This window comes from Pteropus medius, unplaced genomic scaffold (assembly GCF_902729225.1).
Source record: "Pteropus medius unplaced genomic scaffold, Ma_sr-lr_union100, whole genome shotgun sequence".
In the NCBI taxonomy this organism is placed as follows: domain Eukaryota; kingdom Metazoa; phylum Chordata; class Mammalia; order Chiroptera; family Pteropodidae; genus Pteropus; species Pteropus medius.
This window is the reverse complement of record NW_024344241.1, coordinates 981,900-1,000,308: the sequence shown is the minus strand read 5'-3', so window position 1 is coordinate 1,000,308 and position 18,409 is coordinate 981,900. Positions and strand designations below refer to the sequence as shown.

Genomic DNA, 18,409 nt, shown 5'->3' with positions numbered 1-18,409 from the left:
GGTGTTCTGTAGGGCCCAGTGGCACAGTCTTCCCTGGTTACCTAAACAAAGTGTTCAAGATATGTCCTTTGTGTAGGTTGTGTGTGCTCCCCTATTGTAGTTGAGATTTGATTGCTGTTAGCATGTTAATGGTAGGGATTGCCCCCTTGGGATGATTGGCTGTGAGGATTGGCTGATGAGGTGCTGACCCTATGGAGCAGGATTCACTTTAGCAGGGCTCTGGGGCCTGCCCGATCTGCCCTTCAGATGTTTTCTCCTCAGATGCACCCCTGGGTGGTATTCTGGCTCTGGCTCTTGTGCTGGTTGAAGCAGGACATTGTGTATGCTGGCCCAAGGGCCTCCTGGGAGGGGTCCAGGTGCAGGCCAAGTTCAGCTGCAACTGTGTACCTCCAGGGCCATCTAATAAGAGTCATTAAGCAATTCACAGATGACTGCCACCAGTACTAGGCTTATAAGTGCCTCAAGAGGCCAAGCCAGAAATGGGCTGGCAGCCACTAGTACTGGGCTTGGGGATGCTCAGCAAGAGGTATGGGGCATGCTGAGGCTAGATTCTGCTTCTTTAGGTTTTGTGAGCCTTGGAGAGATTTTAGGAAAGTCTGTACCATGAGCCAAGACAGGATATTTGTATGAAATAAAACACTGGAAGCAGTTTGGTGGTCCCAGAAGTTGGGAGAAGTGCAATCTCAAGGAATCACCTGGGTGGGGCAAGGGCTCAAACAAGGAGTAATGGATACTGCCAGTACTTCTATCCAGGAGAAAGCCACCTCTCAAGCCCTTTCCCTGAAGCCCAACAACTCAGTGTCTCCCTGCATGTTCCTGGCATTCCTTGAGCAGCTAGCTGCCCCAGATGGAGCTCAGAGCAAGTGAGTCTATCAGCGAGTAAGTCCAGGTATGGGCCCTTTAGGAGTAATACCTGCAACTCCTACAATCCTCTGTCTCACTCGGCCACATTTTCCTCTCTGATTTTCATAGCCAGAAGTTGTGGGGACTTCTCTTCCTGGCACTGGAGCCCAGTATGGAGCTAGGACCCCTCTCTCCTCAGGTGGGGGTGGGGGTTCTGCAGTCAAGATAATCATCCCCCCGATTCTCAATCACCACACAGTGGTTGTGAGACCAGGCCATTTTGCATCTCCTCCCATCCTACCAGTTTGAGGTGACCTCTCATGTTTGTCCATAGATGTAGGGCTTCTGTTCAGCCAGACCTCAGGTGACTTCCAGTGACAGTTGCTTTGTAGTTTTATTGTAAATTTGGTGTGATAGCAAGAGGATGCATGCACAGCATCTACCTTTTATGCCATTTTGACTGGTCCCCAAAGATTATTTTTCTGAATCAATATGATAAAAGATCTCCTGCTAGAGGCAACAGGATTGGTTATAAATTTTGTTTTCTATGAAAACTAACAACTTTGGAAGTGAAATCTTACTTATTCAACAATTTAGTTTTTGCAGATTAAAATAGAAAAACTTAAATGCTGCAAAATCTTCATTTCAAAAGACAAGTGAACAGTTTCAGAAACTAAGGAATTTTTTACTACAAAATCCCTTGAAAGGATAAAGGCCCTTCAAGAAATGGATCTCTGTAATCTTTAAAGATCCACTTCTAATCAACTTGTACCTAAGTGATTTTCCAAATGAGTGAAACTCTTCCTTCCAGTTTGGAGTAAATGTCAATTCTAAAGCTTAAGTTTCTACAAACAACTCTCAAACACTCCCCCTTTGCATGACGCTTGAGTACAAGGTGAAAAAGAGACATTTCAAGTTTAATATAATATAGTCTGTGTGTAATAAAGTTAATATAGAAACATACCTAATATGTTATAAAGGCTTAAATATTTTTCAGGCACAGCATATGTATTCAAACTTTTTACACTTATTATTATAAATTTTGATATGATCCCTATTAAATGTGTTTTTAAACCATAATTCTAATCTCTTATGCATTTTTGCATTGTGATTTTTTTCAGGAAGTTACAATACTATATACACATCAGGATTATTGTCTATAATACATTTTCATTTATGATATAGATATATTTCTCTGTCTCTATATATTTAATGATAAAATTGTTTGTAGTGGCTGGAATGAATATACTCTAATTTAGCATTAGTACTGTAGAGATAGCTAATTGTCTCCTAGGTATGTGCCCAGCTACAGACTATACACTAAATACACACACACACACACACACACACACACACACAGATATACTCACAAAATTATACATACACACAGAAACATGCAAAAATGTACACATACATGGTCATAGGAAATAAAACTGAAGAAACTAAATGAAGAAATTTGCAGTAGTTATCTCTTGGTAGTGGAAATATTGGCACTCTTTTGTTTTATCTTTTGTTTACTTATATTTGGTATTTCTCTGAAAGTTTAATGTTGGGGTGTGGTAAAAAGTATTGTATCTTAAGTACATTAATACACAATTTGAAATAGCTAATGGTATAGTATCACTTTTTATTTTAATTTCCATCAATATAATGGAAATAATTGATGGGATCAGCTAGAGAAAATAGGTAAAAACTTAATGGGGTAAATTTCCCTACTTACATTATATTTGTGTAAATCTGAGCTAAGATCGTGCAAGAGTATAATAAAGAAAACATGGTAATTTCTTAATGAAAACTGGTCAGTCAGGAGAGTCCATTTGTTGTAAGAAGCCATTAACTTCTCCTGTAGGTATATAGTGCCCTTGACATTAACTCAATCTGTTTTTAGAAGGTGATCAATCTGTACAAAATGAGCCCTCACCCTATTATAAATGAATTCCAAAAATATTCCTCAATTGGGAGAGACAAGATACTATATCACAGATGGGAATAGATGTATATACAGTTTAACAACACCAAATCCAAACAGAATTTTTTTATATTGCTAATTTCCTTCACAAGTTGTAATGAGATTTGGTGTTAGCATTATCAGAATTTAATAATGAATGAATATTGTTATTTTACTCCTGGAAAGATTATGCATTCACTTTAACAGAGAAACATTTATTCTCTTTGATTATGACGGTATTCATCAATTTTTCATTTTTTTCATAAGTGCTCATGATAAGGATAATGAAGTTGAGATAGGCAATTCATCAGTTTCTGATAAAGGTTTGTTGAGGACTTTTATTATTCTAGAAACTTGCCCTCATTTATTCAGTGCAACACTAATATTAATCCCTTTCCTTGCCTTAAATTTTTCTTCCTCTTTTAGAAATTGATAAATGAGATAATGTGCATAAAAGTGCTTTGTAAACTCTGAAGTGCTACGCAAATGTAAGGTATTATTATTTAAAATTATGATGTATGCTTGGCCTTTAGAATGGTGCTTTTTGTTTAATAATGATGTCTAGTTCTTTCAATTGCTTGGAGGATCAACTAAAATAGTTCATTGATTGGTAAATTAATGCTACAGTCTTCCTTTTGTAGAGGTTTCTGAGATGATAATTTTTCCTGTCTTGAGGATTTCATGTGATTCAGAAAGGAGAGAAATGTAGCTTTTTAACATTTTATGACTTTGCCAGATAAAAGGGTACTACTTTTAGACCTACTTTCTGTACCCTGGTATTCAATTCCTCTTTGAATCTTTTTGACACTAATGGCATTGAAATGCTCTATACAATCTCATCACTAAAGGAAACTTTATCTTAGGGGGACTTGATCCCTGGGAGTATCTTGCTGTTCACTTAATTTTTTTTTTCTTAATCAAAACACATTTTACTACAAGGAGTAAACAATCTTCTCCTGGGCTCGATTTTTTCCACGCTCTAAAATGTCCTTCTCTTTGGTGCTCATAGATATTCTAAATTAATTTGTATTCTGAATTCTTCAGTGGGATCTTAAGGAATTACCTCTGAAACAAGTTATCTCTACTTTCATTTTTTAAGTTTGGATTACTCATTCTAATTTCTCTGCAAGAGTCATTCTCACCCAGGCTTTTACAATCCACATGTATATTCTGAGCCCTTGATAAATGTGCCAGTAACGTGAAATGACTTTGGGAAGAGGGGAAGTTACTTTAACTGTGTAGTTATTTGTAGGATAATGTTTTTCAGACAGAACACCTTATAGAATGGATCCTGTGAAATGAGGAACAGCAAAATTCAATCTGCTATCTGTTGTAAGCAAGAGGTAAGAGGCTTAGTTTTCGTTTAAAGGAAAGTTGGTAGCAAATTAAGAGCCTAGTGTTTACCAAAATTAGTTGAAATGTCCTTGTGAGTATAGCAAGTTCAAGGCAGAAATTCTTCTATGTAAGACCAATGTGGTTCTAAAAGTGTAAATAATCAAATGACTATAGACCTCTTTGAAGATACTTTATATCAGAGTATGGTTGTGCTATAGTTTTTGCTTATGTGTTGTTTTGAGACTTTATATTATTTTAGCTCTGCTAACTAATATTCCAACGTTTGAAAGTATTTGCTATAAATTCTAAAAGGTTGAGGACTACCTTCCACAGGATTAGCCAACTTTAATCTATCCAACAAGAAGATGGTTACTAAAGAAGGAAGATCTCGTTATGAAATTGTTTTATTTAATTGCCTGCATAAAGCTTTCTAATGAAATGATACTTGTAACCGGTTTTAGTCAGTGTCTTATGACTTACATTTCCTACAAGTAATTTATTTCAAAATTGAAAGTCAAAGGCAATACTACCCACAAGCTCTTGAAAGAGTTCACCATAATATACCACATAAAAATGTTTTGGTCAACAATAAACTGCATATATGAAGGTGGCCCCATAAGATTATACAGGAGCTGAAAAATTACTATCACCAAGTGACCTCATAGCCATAGTAACATCGTAGCTCAATGTATTACTCATGTGTTCATAGTGATGGTGATGTAAACAAACCCACTGTACTGCCAGTCTTATAAAATTATAACACATACAATTATGCACAGTGCATAATATTTAATAATGATAATAAACAACTGTGTTACTAGTTTATGTATTTACTATACTATCATTTTTATTGTTATTTTAGAGCGTATCCTTTTTACTTATAAAAAAGTTTGCTATAGAACAGTATGGTATGTTATGCCAGAAGCAGCCTCATATACATCTCATGTTTACCAAATGTCCTAATTGCATCATCTCCCCTTGTGCTTGACTTAATCTTGTGTCATTTTGTTCATCAGGGTCCCTACGCATACAAGTTGCTAAAGTTGCCAGTAAGAAACCACACTGAGTGATTTACCTGGGAAAAAAAATTAAAACTGATTAAGAACTACTAAGGTGGAAAATCAGTGATGGTTATTGATTGCCAGTCAGACATGTACCATTCCACCATAGCTACAATCTTGAAGAACAAAGTGACAAAAGCTGTGCTGTTAAAGCACATGTTTCCTCAAAGGCAATGAGTAACAAAATTCATTAAGGGCCTATATTAGACATGGAGAAACTTCTAAGACCCTGGTTGAAGACCAGGCACAGAAGCATATCCCTCTCAGCACCATAATGACCATAGCCAAAGCAAAAACTTTCTTTGCAATGTTGAAAGAAAAGCCTGGACATGACTCCAAATGTTGAATTTACTGCTAGCTCTGGGTGGTTGAAAGGATTTATGAATCATTGTTCATTACATAATGTAAAAGTGAGTGGTGGATCTGTGAGTGCTGATGTGAAGGCAGCTAAAAAAATTATGAAAACTTTAGATAAGCAAACTGCGAAGGAAAATTACTTGCCAGAGGAAATAAATACCTTCTTATTCTGGAAACAGATTTCTGAAAGGACTTTTATCTATAAGAAGGCCAAGTCAATGTCAGTTTTCAAGGCATTTAAGGACGGGATAAGAGCATTGCTTAGAATAAATGTTGCAGGCTATAAATTGAAACCTTTTGTGATCCAGGTCAGTGAGAATCTCAGTGCTTTCAGGCATATTAATAAGCAAACTGCTCCAGTGTACTATAGGAGTAATAAGAAGTCAGAGATGACCTAAATCCTCTTCCAAGATGCCCTCCTGAATTATCATGGCAGCAAAATGGAGAAGTATTATTTGGAGAATAACATCTTTCAATATTTTATCAATTGTTCAAAATTCTCCCAGACATCCTCCTTTTATTGGTGATCTTCATCCCAATATCAAAGTGGTTTTTGTCCCTCCAAACTACCTCTTTCATCCAACCATGGATAAAGGGGTTATAGCAGCTCTTAAGACCTACTACCTGAGGAAGACCTTTGCCCAAGCTATTGCTGTAAATGTGGAAGATGTTGAGAAGACACTGATATAATTCTGAAAGTATTAAAACATCTATGACTGTACCAAGAAACTTGCTTGGGCTTGGCATGATATTATTGAGGAGTATATGAATGACATCTGGAAGAAAACACTCAAGAGGTTCATCTATAATTTCAAAGGATTTACCAAAAATTAGGAGGTTGCAAAAGTCAACAAGACTGTGGTTGAGATGGCAAACAACTTTAACCGGGGTGTGGATGAGGATGACATTGAAGAGCTCCTAGATGTTGTTCCTGAGGAACTGACTAATTAGGAGTTGTTGAAACTGGAATAGGGATGCATAGCTAAAGAAGAGGCAATAGGAAAGGAAACTACAAGAGAAGAAAAAGAACCCCTAAGAAAACTCACAGTGAATGAGTCATTAGATGTTTTTTCTGATTTCAACAAACTCCTTAAAATGTTTGAAAACATAGGTCCCAACAAAAGAAGTTTTTATTAACAGAGAGGAATGATCATGGCACATTATTATTATCTGCTTTTAAGCAAATTTATGATGACAAAAAGAAATAAACCAAGCAAGTTGCCATGGACATATTTCTGAAAAGCACCCCCTGAAGAAGAGCCTCAGGCAGGTCCTTCAGGAGGTATTCCAGAATAAAGGCATTGTTATCATAGGAGATGACAGCTCCATGCATGTTATTGCCCCTAATCATCTTCCAATGGGACAAGACATAGAGGTAGAAGACAGTGATACTGATGATCCTGACTCTGTATAGGCCTAAGCGAAGGTGAGTGTGTCTTAGTTTTTAACAACAAAAAATAAATTTAAAAAGTAAAAAACAATTAATAATACAAAAATTCTTATAGAATAAGGATATAAAGAAAGAAAACATTTTATATAACTGTACAATGTGTTTGTGTTTTAAGCTAAGTGTTATTATGAAAGAGTCAAAAAAGTTTAAAAATTTTTAACTTTATAAGGTAAAAATGTTACATTAAGCTAAGGTTAATTTATTACTGAAGAAAAAATTATTTTATAAATTTAATCTAGCTTAAGTGTACAGTGTTTATAAAGTCTACAGCCATGTACGATAACGTCCTGGCCTTCACATTCACTCAGCACTCACTCACTGACTCACCCAGAGTGACTTCCAGTCCTGCAAGTTCTATACATGGTTCTATACCTTTTATGACATATTTTTACTATACCTTTTCTATGTTTAGATATGTTTAGTTATACAAATAGGTATGATTGTAGGTATAGTAGCATGCTATACAGTGTTCAGTATAGTAGCATGCTGTACCAATCTAGATGTGCAGTAGGCTGTACTGTCTAGTTTTGTGTAAGTACACTCTATGATTTTTGCACAATGATGAAATCATCTAATGACATATTTCTCAAAATACATCTTCATGGTTAAGTGAAACATAACTGTATTTTCCTTATGAATTTACAAACTTGTCAAAGAACCGTTGATTCTTTTTGAGCTACTATAAAATTTGGATGCTCTATATACTTTTTTGGCACGTGTATTTCAGAGAGGAGAAAGGAAAAATTTTATTTTTGTAAAAAAAGAAAGCAAGTTTATTTTCTGAACGATAGAGCTGTGGAGGCATGAATAGTTTGTGATGTGAGATGAGAAAAAATAGTATGGAACCATGCCTGAAAGGTCCCACTGGGACTGAAGAAAACTGTCAGGAACCTGGCTCAGGATTGCAAAACTATATTTTGGGTTCTAATGAAATCGCAGACCACAGATCTCATGCACTAATATATGTATATGTCAATTATTTAAGCTGTATAGTGTAGTGTAAGTTAGTGAAAAAGTGTATCTTAAAACCTTAGTAGCTTAACATAGTAAATATATTTCCTGCTCATATTGATTCCAATGTTGTTGGGTGACCTTTCTCATATTCCTTCAGCCACTCTTGGTTTTTCTATCTTGTGGCTCTATCATCCTTAGGGCCTTGGAGTCCTTTGCTGGATACTCTGTAGTCAGCTGACATATACAGAAAGAGTTTAAGCCTGGAGAATAACAGAAAACATGCTTAGCAGTTCTATCTAGAAGTGATACATTGGTTTTATTCTGTTGAACAATCTCAGTGACACGGACAGATAGAGATGCAATAGAAATATTGGAAAATGTAGAACTTGGCCAGGAAGCTGGTAAATAGCAACAGATCGACACTGTGAAAAGGCAGCACATCTCTTTTGCAGCTAGCTAGACACCTCTGTCTCAGCAAAGCTATGTTTGTTTGTCTGTCTGTTTGTTTGTTTGTTTGTTTGTTTTTCCTCCAGAAACACCAAATGGCTCAGGTGTAAGAGTGGAAAATGTGGCTAGTTGATTTCATTTGTGTGTAATATTTTTCCAAAGGAGTTTGGCGGAAGCAGTGGTTAACAAGAAAGAAGTTCACTAAATAATAACTGAGTACCAAGGTGTTGAGGAAAGAAATGAATCCATGGAAAGTCAATATACTTGGAGAAAATGGCAACTACATTGAGGGAAGAATGTATAGTCAGTGAGGGATAAAGTTAGATCAGATAAAATGATTTATTTATTAAGTATGTTTTTGGAGTTTAGATCGAGAGTTCAAACAATAAAAGCTGACAGTGAGACTACAGGAGTTGTAGTAAAAGGAAAGTAGAATGATGTCATTACGGCTCAAGAAGAAAAATCTGTGAGTCTAGGGTGTTAGGTAATGCATGTGACTTTTATTCCTAGGATAGTGACGTGTGATAAATTTATAAAAGTGTTCTCTATTCTTCACACTCCCAGTCTTGTCCTTTGTTCTTCCCATTGTAGGAGGGATATTCTGCCCATAACTTGATTCTGGGCTTTACGACATTATTTGCTTTGGTCAATGTAATATTGGAAATTGTGACACACGTAGAAGCTGAAAAAGAACTTATGTTTTATTCTTTCTTTCTCCTTTGTCTTTTCCCTGAGAACATGCTTAGGCCAGCTTGCTGGTTGAGGAGATATTCTGAGCAGAGTTGAGTTGCCTCGCTTGAACCACCTGAGATCATTGAAGACCAATCACAGCATGAAGAACTCAATCAAGGTCAACAGAGCAGTCTAGGGTATCCCTGCTGGGTCCAGATAAGTGAAGAATAAATCCTTTTCTTTAATACGGTTTGAAATTTTGCAGTTGTTGTGAAGAATCATTGTGGCAATAAATAACTTATACAAGAAAATGGCTAAAAACGAGCTCCACAGAGAATGTGGGGTAGTGATATGTATATCAAATAGGTAGCAACACCTTTTTCAGATGCTTGCTACATCCATTTAACTTATTGGCTAGCTTAATTGAAACCCATGCTCTTCTGCTTCCATGAGCTCAGTTCTAGGCTTATCTCACATTTGTGTATCTATGACTGTTAATGTCAGTGGTTTGTTACTAATAATTATGTACTTTAATTATCATGTAAATAGAAGACAAGAGTACAAAAAGAGATAGGAAATATTCCTTTGAAAATATATTTTACTGTTTTTTAATTATCTAGAAAATACACATCTTTAATTTTTTTACTGTATATATGAGAAAATTTAATAAAACACCAGAAGGATTAGTTTCTGAAATTAATGCATAGGTTCATGCTTTACCTTAATAAGACCAACACATGTATGTGGCTAATCCAAAAAAAACTAAATATCAGGTACCTCAAGTAAGTAGTCCGAAACACAATGGACTTAACATCAAAATAATTACAGAATAATTATTGTAGAATTATTTTTATATGTTTTAATTTAAAACAAAATATTTAAAGGATATGTGACTCAGTTTTGTGCTCATTTTAAAAGAACTCTTTCAAACTATTAGTCAGCTATTTATTCCAAACTAATTCGATAAGAAAGCTTCAAACTTTCCATTTTCATATAAACATAGAGCTAGTCACCCACTCTGAATGCATGGAATGCAGAAGCCTGTGTTTTAGTCTGGGACATTTTAGTTTAAGGCTTTGTTTTCATTTCAAATACTTATTAGGTTTTTTTATAAGAAATAAATAATAGTATGCCAAATTATTATAAAACAGATTTTCCAGATTTTGACCACATTTTAAATTTTTTAAAATAAATTTGTTTATATAACCGCTTTATTGAAGTATAAGTCACATGCAAAAATAATGACCCATTATGGTTGTGCAAAATTAAGTAATTCCTAGAAAATTTAGAAAGTCATACAACCATTATCTCATCTAGTTTTAGAATATTTCTATCACCCAAAAAAGTTTCCTCATGACTTTCAATAGTCAATTTCTGTAAACCCTCCCCTAAATCCCACCCCCAGTCCCAGGCCATTCCTGAACTGCTTTCTGTCACTATAAATTTGAGTTTTCTAGACATATCATATAAATGAAATTATGTAATATGTTCTATTTTGCATCTGGCTTCTTTAACTTAACATAATATTTTTGATGGTCATCCATATTTAAGCATGTAATGTAAATTGTGATATATTGAGTTTTCATTTTCATTAAGTTCAAAACTTTTTCTAGTTTTCTTTGTTGTTTATTCTTTGATGTATGGATTATTTAGAAGTATATTGTCTGATTTCTAAATATTTAGGGATTTCCCAAATTTTTTTATATTATTCATTTCTAATTTTATTTCATTGTTGTTAAAGAACATACTGTGAATAATTTCAGTTATTTTAAGTGTTTTGAGAGTTTTTTTTAATAATCTAGCACTTAGTCTAGCTTAGAGACTAATGTGTGTGTGTGTGTGTGTGTGTGTGTGTGTGTGAAGTGCATGCTGCTCTTCTTGGGTGGAATGTTCTATAAATATCAGTTTAGGTGATGGTGGTTGAGAGTATTGTTTAGGTGTACTATTTTCTGTCTAGTTCTATCAAATATTAACAGTAGGATACTCAACTCTGATTTTAATAATTAAATTGTCTATTTCACCAAATTGTCTATTTCTGTCAGTTTTGCTTCATGTATTTTGGATGCTCTACTTTTAGGTGTGTATTTTTTCATGATTATGTATCTTCCTGACATATTGACATTCTTATCACTGTAAAATGTCTCTTTATCACTAGTAGTTTTTTTTGTCGTGTTTTTTTTTTCTGATATTGATATAAATACTCCAGCTTTCTTATAGTCGCTGTTTGCATAGTATATATTTTTCTATCCTTTCACACTCAACCTAGTTGTGTATCTAATTCTAACATGTTTCTCTGGTAGACAATTGGATCTTGAACTTTTCATCCAGTCTTACAGTTTGTGCTTTTGATTTAAATGCTTGTTCATTCAAATTTAATGTGATTATTGATATAGTTAGAGTTTCTGCCAATTTTTCATTTATTTTCTATATGTCTAACTTTTGTTTCTCTTTTACTGCCTTCTTTTATGTAAAAAAATGTTTTATTGTAAAAATTTAGTTTTCTGTTGATTTTTTAAAATCTATCTTTATGATAGTTGCTGTAAAAATTACAATATGCCTCTTAATTTTTCGTACTCTATTTTAGGTTAATAATGACTTAGTTCTAGTAAAATATAGCAACTTCTTCCCATTCCTTATGGCTCTGTCATATATTACATGTGTATACGTTATAAAGCCATAAATATAGTACTATAATTATTGCTTATGACTGAAAAAATTTAAGAAAAAAGTGAAAAATTATTATTATATGAATATTTATACACATATTTTCCATTACTAATGCTCTTTATTTTTTCCCCTGATTTGAGTTACCATTTGGTGTGATTCTTTTTCAGTCTGCAGAATCTTCTTTAGTATTTCTCCTAAAGCAATTCTGCTCATAATCAATTCTCTCAGCCATGGTTTATTTAGGAAAGCTTTTTTTTCTTTTTTAACTTTTTATTTTCGAAGGACGATTTTGTTGGACATAGAATTTTTGGTTGACAAGTCTGTTTTCATTTGTTTTCAGGACTTTAAGTTTACCATTCCACTACTTTTTTGCTAAAAAGTCAACTTTTACTTAAATTGTTGTACTCCCGTGAACAACTACTTTATTTTCTCTTGATGCTTTTAAGATTTTCTTTTTGTCTATCTTTCAACAGTTTAACCATGATGTGGTTGGTATGGATCTCTTTATATTTGTCCTATTTAGTTTATTGAGCTTCTTGAATTTATACATTAATTTTTTTCATCTAATTTTGATAAAAAATATAAGCATTTATTTTATAAATACATCTGCCTGCCCCTTTCTTTCTCTCCTTTCTTTCCAGGACTCCCATTGTACCTGTATGTTGGTACGCTTGTAGTTGTCCTACAGTCTCTAATTCTATATTCATTTTTCTTCCATCTTCTTCCTCTCTGATTTTCAGTTTGGATAATTTCAAGTACCCTATATTAGGGCCACTAATTCTTGCTTCTGGCATCTCAGATCTGCTGTTGAGCGTATGTAGTAAATTTTTCATTTCAATTATTATATTATTCAACTCCAAAATATCCACTTGGTTCTTTCTAAAGTTTCCATTTTTTGTTGTGATCCTTATTTGTTGATTCATCATCATCATATATTTTTTTAATTTCTTGAACATGTTTATATGCTATAACTGTTTTGAAGATTTATCTTCTAAAACCAACATCTTTACCCATTATAGACAGTTAATATTACATTTTGTGTTTGTGTGTGTGTTTGTGTGTGTGTGTGTGTGTGTGTGTGTGTATGTGGCTGACACATTCCTGTTGTTTGCATGTCCTAGAATTTATGGCTAAAAACGCTAAAATTTTAGATAATTTATTTTAGCAATTATAAATTCTAATTATTTCTCCCTGTGGGTTGTTGTATCCATTTTATTTTGTTTTCATTAACTTGCCTGGGCTATATATATATATATGTGGTTGTTCTCCCCCTACAATGTGTAGCCACTTTGTCTGAGTTCAGCTTTTTAAAAAATATTTATATTTTAGCATTGAATCCTAAGGATCACACCCATTTCTGCACAGTTTAGTGGTTAGCAATCATTTGACCACATTTTGTGTTCAAATACCTCACTCCAATGAGGCTTCCATTTTTTCTTGACAGATCTTGTGGTTTAGGGTATGCATTTAAATGTCTTGCAGTATCCTAGTCAGCCTGGCATGTGTAGAGAGCTTATATAGTTGTGCTATGACTCTCTGACTTCCACGATCACCTGGTTAAGTGCTCAACTAGTACACCATTCTGCTGCTCACTCAAGCAGGCCTCCACCTTCTTATTTACTCTTTTTGTTTCCTACTGAGTTTGCTGCTTTTATTGACAATGCCATTGCATGTATAATTTTTGCCCTTTGACAAATTAAATTAGCATCCTGTAACAACAAAGCTGCTCATTTTTCAACCAACCCTGCTTTAATAGTACTACTTCCTCAACTGAACTGAGAAAAGGGGAAAATGATACATCCCCAGGTAAGAACCCCCTGGTAAGAGCAGACTCTTCTGTTCTTGCATAGAACTCAAAGGTTTTTCATGAATAAATATTTCTCTATTTTGTTGTTTACTTTTGGTCATTTTCCAGAGCTTTAAAGTACTCATTTTTAACAGTTTTGTCCAGTTTCAAAGTTGTTTTGGGTGGAGTAAAATTGCTGACATTTCTTTACACTAAAAGTCTCCAGTCATGTTTGTATTTTAAAAATTAGTGACCTGGAACCTTCTATATGAAACATTGCATCCTGCTTCTCATACTTGCTAGTTACAGCATCCAGTGTGAATCTCATCCCATATCTGACTTTCTACCTTCTCTCTGCTTGCTACCAAGTGGTAGGAAAGTTATTTCATATATTTTTGCCCTGACAAATAACTAAGTGATAATTTGAGTGAGAGTCTTTTAGTGCTGCAAAAAATAAAAAAAAAAAAACAGTTTCCCTACCTTCTACAATAGAATCACGGTGGTCTGGACTCTGTATAGATATTTAACTAAGATCTCTATTAATTAAAAGTCAACTCTTTAGTTCTTTTGCATTTTGATGCTCTCTGGGGGAAAGATACTGGGCCATTGCTGTCTGCTCAGTAATGACAAAAAAAAAAATATTGCAGTGCATTGTTAGTTGACTGCTGAAGAATCTTATCATGACCGGAACACGTCTTTCAAATTCCTGGAGTGTTCCTGCTACAAAAATATTTCTGTAATTAAAATTAGTAGATCTGCTCTTGGGCAAATGACAGATGATTAGGACTATGTTTCAGAACCCATAAGATAGGTAAAGAAGGAAGTACCTCAAACACAGATTCTATACCAAATATCTTAGTAGCTATGTCATAGAATTGACTTTTTAAAATTATTATTATTGTTATTATTATTATTATTATTATTATTAAAGGCTGTGAATAAATAGAAGGAAAAAATTGACTGAGTATTCTGAAATAATTATCTTGCAGAAACCTCATAAGAGACGGATTAAGGAGAATCACCTTTTGGACTTATGGTGATCAAGGGTTGGGCTTGTGAGAACCAGAAGCCTCTCAGTGAAAGGACTGACTATAAGGAGAGTAGTCTTTTCTGATTTTTTTTAAAACAGAGGAGGAGGAAGTTTATGTGAAGAAACAGACGGATAGAGGTGCTTGCTGACAGATGGAGGCTCCAGAGGATATTGTCAGACATGATAGAGCAAGGAAAATTGGCAGAAAAATTAGAAGTGGGGTGAGAATTCTCCAAACAAAAATATAACCTTAGGGCCTGACATTTGAAAATGAAGGCAAAAGAAAAAATTTTCTCCTGTCCCAAAACAGGGACACATAATCACACACACACGAAAGACAGTTTCTAAAATACTAAATGTACCTTTAAGGGAATCAACAGATAACTACAAATTAGTAATTAACCTGTCATTATTATCAGTGTTATTATATTTTTATTATATTAAGTGAATTATTATTTGAGACTATTAAAATACCCAGTGTGACTACAAAGTTTACTTTTACATTTCAATGTATATTGTTAATGTGGAAACCCAAATGTATACCTGTAGAGGCTTTCTTCTCAGGTGATGTCTCTCTACCACCTGTCTAACAATTCACTGTAGCCCCAGGACAGTTTTTGGAGTTGGCTATTTGTAGTGAAAGGGAACTAATGAATAGTGCAAATGCCGCTAAAAAAAAAAATTAGAGTGCCTTTATCAGAAGGCACAGATGTTAACTTATCAGATGCAAAGGAAAGAAACTCTTGCTAATTGGATCCTATTCTCCCTCTGTCAGTTTCATTTAAGGAGACATTTAAACAGCACGCAGCTGGAATTTGGAAGTTCTCCTTAAACAAGACTACATAAAACCAAGCTAGTTTAGAGTACTTCTGTGTCTACTTTTCATTTCTTTTTTTCTAGCTTGGCTCATCCGTTGACATGAAGATGTAAATAGCATTAGAGTAAATTATTAAGCAAACAGATAATGTTTCTAAAAGATGTGAAGGGTTAGGGAATTGAAGCCAGGAATAAAATTTGATTACTTCCCAAATTCTAATGGACTCAACCAGGCAAGGTATATTTCCAACCCAATCTCAATTTAGAATTTATTTTAAAATAACTATAAGACTTTAGAGTTGAAAGCGACTTTAGACACTACTTAGTCAAACTATTCATTTTCTAAGCTAAGAAGTTTATATTCAGAGAGGTAAAATGGCCAGATGAAAATTATAAAGTAATATTCATGAAAGGCCCTCATTAGAATCAAGCTTTCTTTAATTTCAAGGTTAATGCTGCTTTTAGCATATCATCTTGCCTCTCTCTCAAATCACATGAGATTAAGATGCTATCAATTCTGATACTAATTCCAGTGTTTATGGATTTTACCCCACACCACTAAGCAACATTCCAACACCAGATGGATGTCCTACAATTCAGTTCTGACACTATCTACCCAGAATTAGCATCAGATCATACAGGTTAAGGCCAGAGTCCCAAAAGACTTCGGATGCCAATTGCAAGTCCAGGTTGTAACCTGTGCTTCTGACCAATTTGCTATAAATCAGAGGTTCCCAGACTCCCTTCTTGGGTTTGGTTAATTTTCTAGAGCAGTTCACAGAACTCAGAAACCAGTTTACTCACTAGATTATGAGTTTATTATAAAAAGATGTAACTCAGGGACAGCCAGATAGGGCAAAGTATGTGGAAAGAGCCTGAAGATTCTATGCCCAATTTGGAAGCCCACTCTCCCAAAATCTACATGTGTTCACCAACTGGGAACCAATCCAAACTTCATCCTTTGGGGGTTTTATGGAGGCTTAATTATATAGGCATGATTGATTAAACCGTTGACTACTGGCAATTGATTCAGCCCTCAGCTCTTCTCCTCTTCAAAAGGTCAGAGGGGATAGACTGAAAATTCCAAACTTTTCATCATGTGGTTGGTTCTCTGGCAATGACATCCCACAGTTAGGTGACCTAGAAACTTGCCAAAAGTTCCCTCTGTAAAATAACAAAAGACATCTTTATGGTGCCCAGCACTTAGGAAATTCTAAGTGTTTTAGAAGCTTTGTGCCAAAAACAGAACAAAGACCAAATATGTATTTCTTATTATCACAATCGTCAATATCGATATCACAATATATTGCAGATATATTCATCCTTTCGTGTGATATGTTCTTGCATATTCTGTGTACTTCTCTACTGCTATTCTGGTGTGGGAAGGAAAGAAATCAAATAAATGAGACAATTTTGAGGGAAGGACCGAGCAGTGGGATCGGCAGCTTAGAGGATTGCTTCACTAGGGCAGTCTTCACAAATCATGGGGAGATAGAAACTACTGCCTTTGACTGGCCTTGGTCCTCATACCTCCAAAAAGAAACAGGATCTTGACAAGCTCTATGAGCTGAAGTCCAAAACTCCACAGATTATGTGGATCCAGTTTGGCCCCTCAGCTCTAATCAACTTCTCCAATTTCTCATCCATAAACCCAGAGCCAGCCAGCGCCCCTCCACAAGGCTCCATGGCCAATAGCACTACAGCAGTAAAGATACCAGGCACTCCTGAGTCAAGAAGCCATCTCAGCCCTGAAAACAATTAGATATTGACAAAGAACAAATCGTAAGACTTAGTAAAACAATCCTAGTGAGCAATTGGATGGAGATGTGAAGGAGATGATGCTGCAGATTGCTGATGATGTTATAAGGGTATGATAAGAGCAGCCTGCCAGCTTGCTCAGCATCCCAAGTCCAGCACCCTGATGGTGAAGGATGTCTAATTGTATCTAGAGTGCCAATGGAACATGTAGATCCCAGGATTTGGCTCTGAAGAAATCCAACCTACAAAAATAGCTTGTACCACAGAAGCTCACAAACAGAGAATGGCATTGATCCAGAAAATGACAAGAAATAATACAAGGACAGGTCAGGGAATGGACAACAATGTATTTGGAGATACTTGATCTGAGACCTCAGCCATCTCATCCTCGGATTTTTTTAATGCTTTACAGAGCATTAACAGTGCAGCAATATCTATAATGACTGAGAGGACCTGCCAAAAGACTAAAGCCTCCTACCCCCGCTTTCCACACTGTCTCAAGGAGAAGCAATGTATCTTCCAGAGAAGATTTTATTTGTGGTTTATTATATATGGGACAAAGCAGTATGATCTTGTCTAGTGAGACAGTATTAGCAGGATTTGTAGAGGTTTTTGTTTCTCTCTTCTCCTTTTCTCTGTACTTAGTAATTTCAGTGTTTATATGAATATGATTTTCATTTACTTTTCCAGAATAAAAAAGTTATTTGAAAAAAAATGAGACGTTTTCCAGATGAAAGTAAAAGAATTGTTAAAATTCTCTCTCCATTGAGTCATAGGCTGATTATCTGAAGTGACTTTGCTGCTGTTTCCCTAAATCAAACAATTTATGTTTATCCCAACCTATTAACCTTATTGCATAGTCAACATGCCGTATGTCATATTGGTCTATTCAATGACTCAGCTAAGTATGGCGGGCAGTTTTCAAGTGTTTTGTGGTCCTTCCACAATTTATTTCACATTTTCCTTGGCAAATTCTGAATTCTGTGACCTGGTCACACATATAAAATATAAATTTCATGAGAGGGGTTTAACCTTAGTGCCTGGAAGATTATCTGACATATTTAAGTTGCTATCTCCTTCTTTAGATTCATGTTCTCCAGTTTTCATGTTTATTTTCTGATTTAAAAACATCGTATTCATGATGTGTGGTGTTCACATGTTCATATTTTGGACAATAATCCCAATCCCTTTATTTTTGTTTAATAATTTTTAATTTTTTAATTTTTTTTTTTTTGGTGGAAAACCAGGGCTTCATTGTAAAAGAGTTGCAAGGAAGAATTTTGGA

The 18,409-nt window shown here is 34.9% G+C and overlaps 1 pseudogene; it reads left to right on the top strand.

Moving 5' to 3' along the window:
• Window positions 1-726: 726 nt before the first annotated feature.
• LOC120607732 (transcription initiation factor TFIID subunit 12-like) lies at window positions 727-17,488 on the top strand (annotated as a pseudogene).
• Window positions 17,489-18,409: the final 921 nt, after the last annotated feature.